General features: G+C 28.4%; 2 long non-coding RNA genes across 2 annotated transcripts; both read right to left on the bottom strand.

The window, feature by feature from the left end:
• Nucleotides 1–1,228: 1,228 nt before the first annotated feature.
• LOC112777100 (uncharacterized) lies at nt 1,229–3,139 on the bottom strand. Its single transcript, XR_003190317.2, has 2 exons — nt 2,680–3,139; nt 1,229–1,544 (listed from the first exon to the last, which is right to left on the bottom strand). It is a non-coding gene; the product is annotated as an uncharacterized lncRNA (long non-coding RNA).
• Nucleotides 3,140–5,598: 2,459 nt separating this feature from the next.
• Nucleotides 5,599–7,562, bottom strand: LOC114925999 (uncharacterized). Its single transcript, XR_003816068.2, has 4 exons — nt 7,353–7,562; nt 7,128–7,183; nt 6,013–6,054; nt 5,599–5,913 (listed from the first exon to the last, which is right to left on the bottom strand). It is a non-coding gene; the product is annotated as an uncharacterized lncRNA (long non-coding RNA).
• Between the last annotated feature and the right edge of the window lie 356 nt (nt 7,563–7,918).

The raw sequence follows: 7,918 nt of genomic DNA, 5'->3' as shown, positions 1-7,918 counted from the left end.
ATAATATAAAATATGATACTGAAAACAAGATATAAAAAATATAAACATAAAATTTAATATTTTAATATTTTATTTAGTAATAAATTAAAATTAATTATAAAAGTTCAATTTATTTTTATCATTTTTACAAAAATTAAAAAAATAATAAAAAATAAAATTATAAAATTTAATAAAAATAATAATAAAAATAAAAAATAAATTATTTTTTATTAGTATTTATATATTTTTTCTATTAAAAATAATATAAAATATACTAATTTAATATTTTTAAATATATTATTTTTATTTATATTTTATTTATCAAATATAATTTTATATTTTTATATTTCTATTTTAATGTTTTGTGTCTGTAAATAAACACAACTTAACATATAGAAAGAAAGACATTAATATATATTTGAACTTGTTAATAGTAAAAAAAAAAGTCAATTATTTAAAGAGGGTAATTTTAAGTTTTTCTTTTTATTAAAATATTTGTATCCAAAATACAGGTCCAAGACACTTTTGGTCCAATATAAAATATTATTGAAAAGCGATCCGCTAAGACCAATAAAGATCTTTAAGTATTGACACCCTTGACCAAAAAAAAAAAAAAGTATTGACACCTAAATTATCATATCCAAAACCCTCTACTTCTTTATAGATAGCCACTAAGTTATCATAACTCTAATTCTTGTAGATAGTGCATTTCTAGAGTCGGATGCCACCTAATTAATTTGGATTGGTTTAATAATTAATTTACTAATTTATTTAAATAAATATTGAGAATTTAAATTTTATATTATATATGTAATAATTTATTGATCAGCACTAAATTCTACTTAAATAGAATTCAGATGCGATGATATTGTCTGTGTTTGAATTTCCAAGAATGCCCTTTGCTTTATCTTCCAATAGAGACTATTTAATTTTGGGTTTAGAACTTACAATAATGAAATAATAGAGCTTAGCTTCCAAGGATTGGGAGATTGAAGAGTGGTGGATGAGTGTTACCGATAATGTTACATATGGATTCAAGATTCAAGACATACATCTAGTTGTGTTCAAATTATTATTTTCAAATTCCATAGCCGAACCAATTATAAAACGGACTAATCAAACCTATTTATCCAATTCAACTAGCTACTTTATTTTTGTGCTCCTATTGGATTCAATCAGTCAATAAATAAATTTGCTCAAATCAGAATCATAATATCTAATCTCTAAATATCTCTAATATAGATGACAATTAAGTATAACAATATTCATTCATTGCTTTATTTGGATAAAGTTTGAGTACAAATGCATACGAAAAATGAAAATGACTTAAATGCCTATTATTCATATATATATATATAATTAATAGGTGGTTTAAGCAAACCCTAATCAACATTGGTAGGAGCAATAACAATGGGGATAAGCGCAATATCCAACTGTTCCAATCCCTCCGTGAAGATTTTCACATATCGATTGACAAAAGTCAACTCTCTCGCACAAATAATTAGAGAAATTGTCGTGACATTCTCGACCTTCACCCACTTCAATTGTCACCGCAAACACAAAAACTGTAAACAAAACAACACACTTTATTTCATTCATGTACTTAAATCATTCAATTTTAGTAACACTTTTTACGTTATCTAAAATTAATATCACAATCTATTTGACAACATTATTCGCTATTTTTTTTTCAAATTTAAAAACATTTTCAAATAATAAAAATATTAGTTTAATTTTAATAACATATTTTAAGTGGTAGAAATTAAGGTGCAGTTAATTTCACAAGAAATTAATAATTCAGAACCGTTAATTAAATGAAAATTTAATCAAATCAGTCAAATTATTTAATCGCTCTCAACTATCAACTTCCGTGAAATTGACTGCGCCTGAGTTTTCACCATTTTAAATATGGTCAAAGATGTATAACCACTAGGGCTGGAAGTGAGCCGAGGTGAGCCGAGCTAGACCAAGCTCAAGCTCGGCTCACGAAAATTGAGCTTGGCTCACGGCTCGGCTCATTAACAATCGAGCTTATTTCTTAAGCTCAAGCTCGGCTAACCAAAAGCTCACGAGCTGACTCGAGCTTACGAGCTGGCTCAAATAAGAGAACATAGATACATAATCTATAATTTTATATCAATAAATTATAACTTATATATTTTTAAAAATATTTGAAAAGATCAATTTTATATATTGTTTATCTATCAATAAATTATAAAATTTTTATTTATGTCCTATATTAAAATTATATGTAAAAAATAAATATAAATATTAAATAATTAAGATTGTTATAATATATATATATATATATATATATATATATATATATATATATATATATATATATATATATATATATATATATATATAATCGAGCAAGCTCACGAGCTAATGAGTTAAGCTTATCCAAGCTCAAGTTCGGCTCATTTAATTTATGAGCTCAATTTTAGGCTTAAGCTTGGCTCACCAGCTCACGAGCTTAGCTTATCAAGCTGTTAACGAGTCGAGCTCGAGCTGACTCATGAGCTGGCTTGACTCACTTCCAGCCCTAACATTAACCACTATAACGAGACGCATTTGTTAGTGGAGCTCCTTAGGGTCTAACAATTTTCATAAATAGGGAGTTAAAAGCTAACTCATTAAAATAAAAGCAATATTAATAAATGAAAATAGAAAAGAATGAAGAAATGATATATAAACCTGAAATCAGAAGAACACATGAAAACAAGTTTGCCATGGACTTAGCCATCTATTGAACACGATGAGAATTAACTTTTAGTTATATCAATATATATATTTTCTGAATTCAACTATGGAGATATATAGAGGGTGTATATATAGATGGAAATTAATTTCATTACGTGCTAGGAAAAAAATATTAAATTGAATAACAAAAAGGATAATCTTTTTACGCGTAAAGTTGCACAATTTAAATAAATATATGCGCTCAACTCAATCAAGGTTACACGCAACTTTAAAAAAAAAAAAAAAAGTCTTGTATATTCTTCAATCTTCATGCATGTGAGGTCTAAAGGTTAAAGACTTCCTCACTTTATCTTTATTATTATATTATATGAAGGTGATTATTAAGTTTAATTAACATAGTTATAAAGAATTGAATTGATAAAATTTTGTATTTTCATATAGGTATTTAAGGTAATCTCTTGGTGTTTATGAAAAGAACATTTTGCTCTTTCTACAATGAATGGTTTATTTTTTAGACGTGAATGTTGACTTAATTGTTAAGAACTTAAGATTCAATTATTTTTTATTATATTTATGTAAACATTTATATATTTTAATTCTAATTGAGTTACTAGCGTTTGAATTTTGTCATAAGAAACTTTGCTAATATGCCACGAATGTGTGTGTCTTGTACAAAATTTAATATTTAAAAGATCGCTCATTTTTTAAATTAATTTTTAAAAATTTTTTAATTAAATTTATTTTTTAGACGATATTTAGATGTACTATAAAGATAAAGACAAAAGACAATACTATATTTTGTAATATATTTAGTTTAAGAGATAAAGACAAAATAACATTGTACATATCTTTTAATCAAATTTTTTTATCAGCCTCTAATTGGGATATATAAAAATACGGAATTTAGAGATTATTTTAGTGATTTATTTCCTTTTTTATCTTAATATATTTTGTAAATATTAGACCTTGTCCTTCCTTTATCAAAATTCTAATTTCATCTTTTTTATTCTGCAGTTGCGCAACCAACAAAGAAAAAGAAAAGCTCATCCAATCTGATGTCATTTCTTCTTCTTCTTTATTTCATTTCTCTCTTTTTTTTTTTTTATCTTTTTTAAAGTGAAACTTCCAACTAAATATTTTAGTTTAAAAAAAAAATCAAAAGGTATATAATGTCTTTTGTTATGTATTTAGTAAATTGTATCTATCTTTTCAAACACAAAACAAAGACATTTGATAAATTTTTGTCCACTGCTTCCAAACATAATATAGAAACATAAAAATATTAGGTAGTCTTTGGTAAACAGACAGAGACTGAAAGACTGAGATTGAGAGATAGAGACTCAGAGACAGAGACTGAAATAAATCTCAATATTCTGTTTGGTGTAAAGTGAGAGATAAAAATTGAAACAAGAATGAAACTCTAATTTAATTTGTACAAAAGGTAAAATTAGAATTTTTTTTTGGTTTACCCAAACGGTAAAATTAGAATTAATTAATTGAAATGAGGGTATTTTACGTATAAAATGTTATTAAATTTTCAGTCTCCGTCTCTAAAAATTTCAATCCCCTGTGTTCCCACTTTTTGGAGGTACTGAAATATTGAAATTTTGGGGACATAGACATAAATTTTAGTACCAGTCTCTGAGGCAACAAACATGATACTAAGTCTCAGTCTCCCAGTCTCTATCCCAATACCTCAAAACAAACGCTACCTTAGAGACTGTCTCTGTCTTTCTGTCTTTGTATCTGTCTTTGTATTTTTGTCTTATGTACAATATCCAAACATAGCCTTAAAATTTTAAGTTAGTCATTTTAATCCTTCTGTCACTTCCATTGTTAACGGCATCAAAATTTGTTGATGTGACACGTTAAGAGACACCACAACACACATCTAATAGTCCTAATTAGCGGCTAACATAATAAGCTTATGAAATTAAATCAAATCAACCCCAAATTGAAGAATTTCACCTCAAGTTGTTCCATAAATTAGGTTTTGATTTGATTGAATTTTATAAACTTATCATGCTAATAGTCAATTAAAACTCCTATTTTTGTGTTGTAGTATTATTTAACATGCCACATAACAAATTATGGTGTCGTCAACAAAAAAAAAATGACAGAAGGACCAACACGATTAATTTAAAATCTTTGAAAGACGAATTTGATTAAAAAAATCTTGTAGAAACTAATTTGAAGAACAAGTGATATTTCAAAGACGAATTTGATTATTTAGCCAAGGTATAGGATTAGCATTATGTTTATTATAAAAAACGATTGGTTTAATTGATTGAATAGTTCTTAAAAATATGCCCTTTGTATTTACTAATAGTAATAGTGTACATTAACCTAACCAAATATTAAAACCTTATATTAGAAAAGCCAAATGTGAAGAAAACTTGTTTTTCTCTTTGAAACTATTTGCCCCACCTTCAGAAAGTGTCCACCTCCAATATTGCTTGTGTCTATATTATGGTTCAAATTAATTGTTTATGCCTTGTTATTTCACATCTCTATACTGAGTAGAAGTTTAGGATGAAGACTAATTTGGTCTAGCAACTAGCCAATAACCTTGGAATCATGACATGGCTTGGTTGTTTACAGCACTGGATAAAACTTAACAGATGTGATCATGCAGATAGACTCCAATTAACATAGCACTCAAGATTCAAAGATGATAAAACAGATGGAAACATAACAGTCTTTGCATCTTTATTTGGAGTTGGTGTAACAGACAAACAAACACATTTTCGTGCTCAACATGAATCTTATTAACAATCTTATTTTAGTTTTTAATTCATATTATTAACCAATTAACAGTCAGACAAAGTAAAACAATATTATTTTTCAGTTGAGGCACAGTTAAACCATTAACTTGGGCAGCACAATATCTAACTACATTACTAAGTTTGTGTGTACGAAATCCAAGAAAAGGAAAAGATGGAATTATCAGCAGTCAGGACCCAAGAAGGGCACACAGTAGAAATACAAATCAGTAACTTATTGGGAGTACACATCATGACATGCCTAGGTTCATTACCAACACTAACAACAAAAGTAGGTCACAATAAGAGATGTGCTCATGATAATTGTAATTACAGAGCTTAATGATGGAAGTATACTAATGTTAAGTATCATGGCTGAGAGCCCTCATTTCTTTCCACTCTTCTTGAGCCCAGAACCTCCAAATGAACCTTTCTGTTGCGCCTTGGCTTTCAATTCCTTTAGCGCCTGTTTAAGGGATGGAACAGGGTTAAGCATAAACAGGATTACCGTCCTAACAGAACAACTGAATGAAGCATGATACTAAATTAAAGTAAAATATCTAACCTTCTCCTCTTCTTTTTTCTTTTGGATGTTGGCCATGTCAACCTACAAAATAACAGAAATCAATTTTGTAAGATCACAAGCAGATTGAGAAGTTCAAAAAAGATAAATAACATTTGCACTAATTTGTGCAAGGCCTTGATTGCCTATCATACTTCAAGCATCATAAACTATCAAGCCAAAGATAAATAATTCGTTGTGAATGAAACCAAGGAGCAAGGTTTCAACAGTGAAGTCCTATGCATAACTAAATTTAGAACCACCCAACAAGTAAAACCCACTTCCATTTGTAGACAGTGCCATATTCATATACGAGCAACTGACCAGAAATAAGACTGGTTAAAGGAAAAAGAAGCTAACATGGTCATCATAATCGTAATCATCATGGGCAGACAGATCAAGGACACTTGCATAACAAGAGAGGAAAATGTTTCTTGAACATCTATATCATCACAGCGCTGTGCCAACACCTATGTTATTGCCTTAAGCTATGGTCTGAGCACTACTTCAACATTCAACCCTAGTTTTTCACCTTGGATCACGTAGGGTTCCCAATGACACGCTCTTGGATATTCATTTAAGATATAACATAAGAAAGAGCATCTTTTAACATAAAACATTGCCTTAGCTAAAAATAACCCCAAAGATTGAGCATGCTCGAGTCCAACCAACATCAAGAAATCATGAACTCCATTTTCCCTCTACTATGTCTAGGCCAGGAGATATAGAATGTAATATTTGTGAAGCCAACCAGAGACAGAAATCTTCTTACACCACACAAATAAGGTGATTTATAGGAGGCACCCAAGGTTCCAATCTTATTATATTAGTTCTAAACGAACACATTCCTATCTAGTTCTTGATTTTCAACTTAGTTCATCATCAAATAGCTAAAATCCACAAGAATGTAAATATGAATAACCTATCCAAGGTTACATATTAGAAACAATCAATAATCCAAAAGTACAAACCCTAAAGGCCCTTTGACCTTAGACTAATTACTAACTATAAGAACCAAAAGCGCATCAACCTTGGAAATTTTGTTTAAAAACAACAACAATCAAAATATGATATAGAAAAAGATTATTCCCAAAGAAAAGGGGTAATTATAGAAGTACCTCATCGTAGTCTTTCTTGTCAGACTTAGGTTTCTTCAAAGGCTTAGCCTTTCCACCTAAAATCCACACCAAAACATAAGAGAGAGAAATCAAGAATCAATCAATAAATTAGCCAATGAATTAATCAGATGAATTGTGAAATCAACATGAATAATGGTTAATTAACAGATCTAAAGAGGAAAGAAAGAAATCAAGAAGGAAGGAAGAAGAATGATTGATTGATACCTTGCTTGGTCGACATGGTTGAGATGCAAAAGGGGGATTAGGGTTGGGTCCGAATCGCAAAACCAAAGAACGTTGATGGCGCACGACACGAGACAAGCTTATACCCTCAGCGCTTCACGCTTTTTATTTACGCTTCTATTTTGCTATTTATAGGACTCACATAACCCAAACCACTAGATCCTCTTTCCATAATTCTATTTCTATCTATCTAAATTAATTATTTCTTAACCATCATTTTATAATTTTTCCTATGGAATTTTAATTTTTATCTTTTTAAGTATTAATAGAATTTATTCAGAAACCAAATATTTTTTATAAATTCTAAATTAAGAAAAAGAAGAGAATTCTCATAAATTAAAAAAAGAAAAATTGACTAATGTTAACTAACTAAAAGTTCATTTTTTATACTCTTTTTTAATTAATTGTATATTTAGATTTTTTATTGAAAAATAAAAATATATTAATTGTAAAGAAATTACTGATATTAGAATTTTAAAATAATATTTATAATAAAAAGTGTACGCTTGACAAAAAAAGTATAGAGAATTAACTTTCAGTTACTTAAC

This window comes from Arachis hypogaea, chromosome 19 (assembly GCF_003086295.3).
Source record: "Arachis hypogaea cultivar Tifrunner chromosome 19, arahy.Tifrunner.gnm2.J5K5, whole genome shotgun sequence".
Lineage (NCBI taxonomy): Eukaryota > Viridiplantae > Streptophyta > Magnoliopsida > Fabales > Fabaceae > Arachis > Arachis hypogaea.
This window is presented reverse-complemented; position numbering and strand designations above follow the sequence as displayed.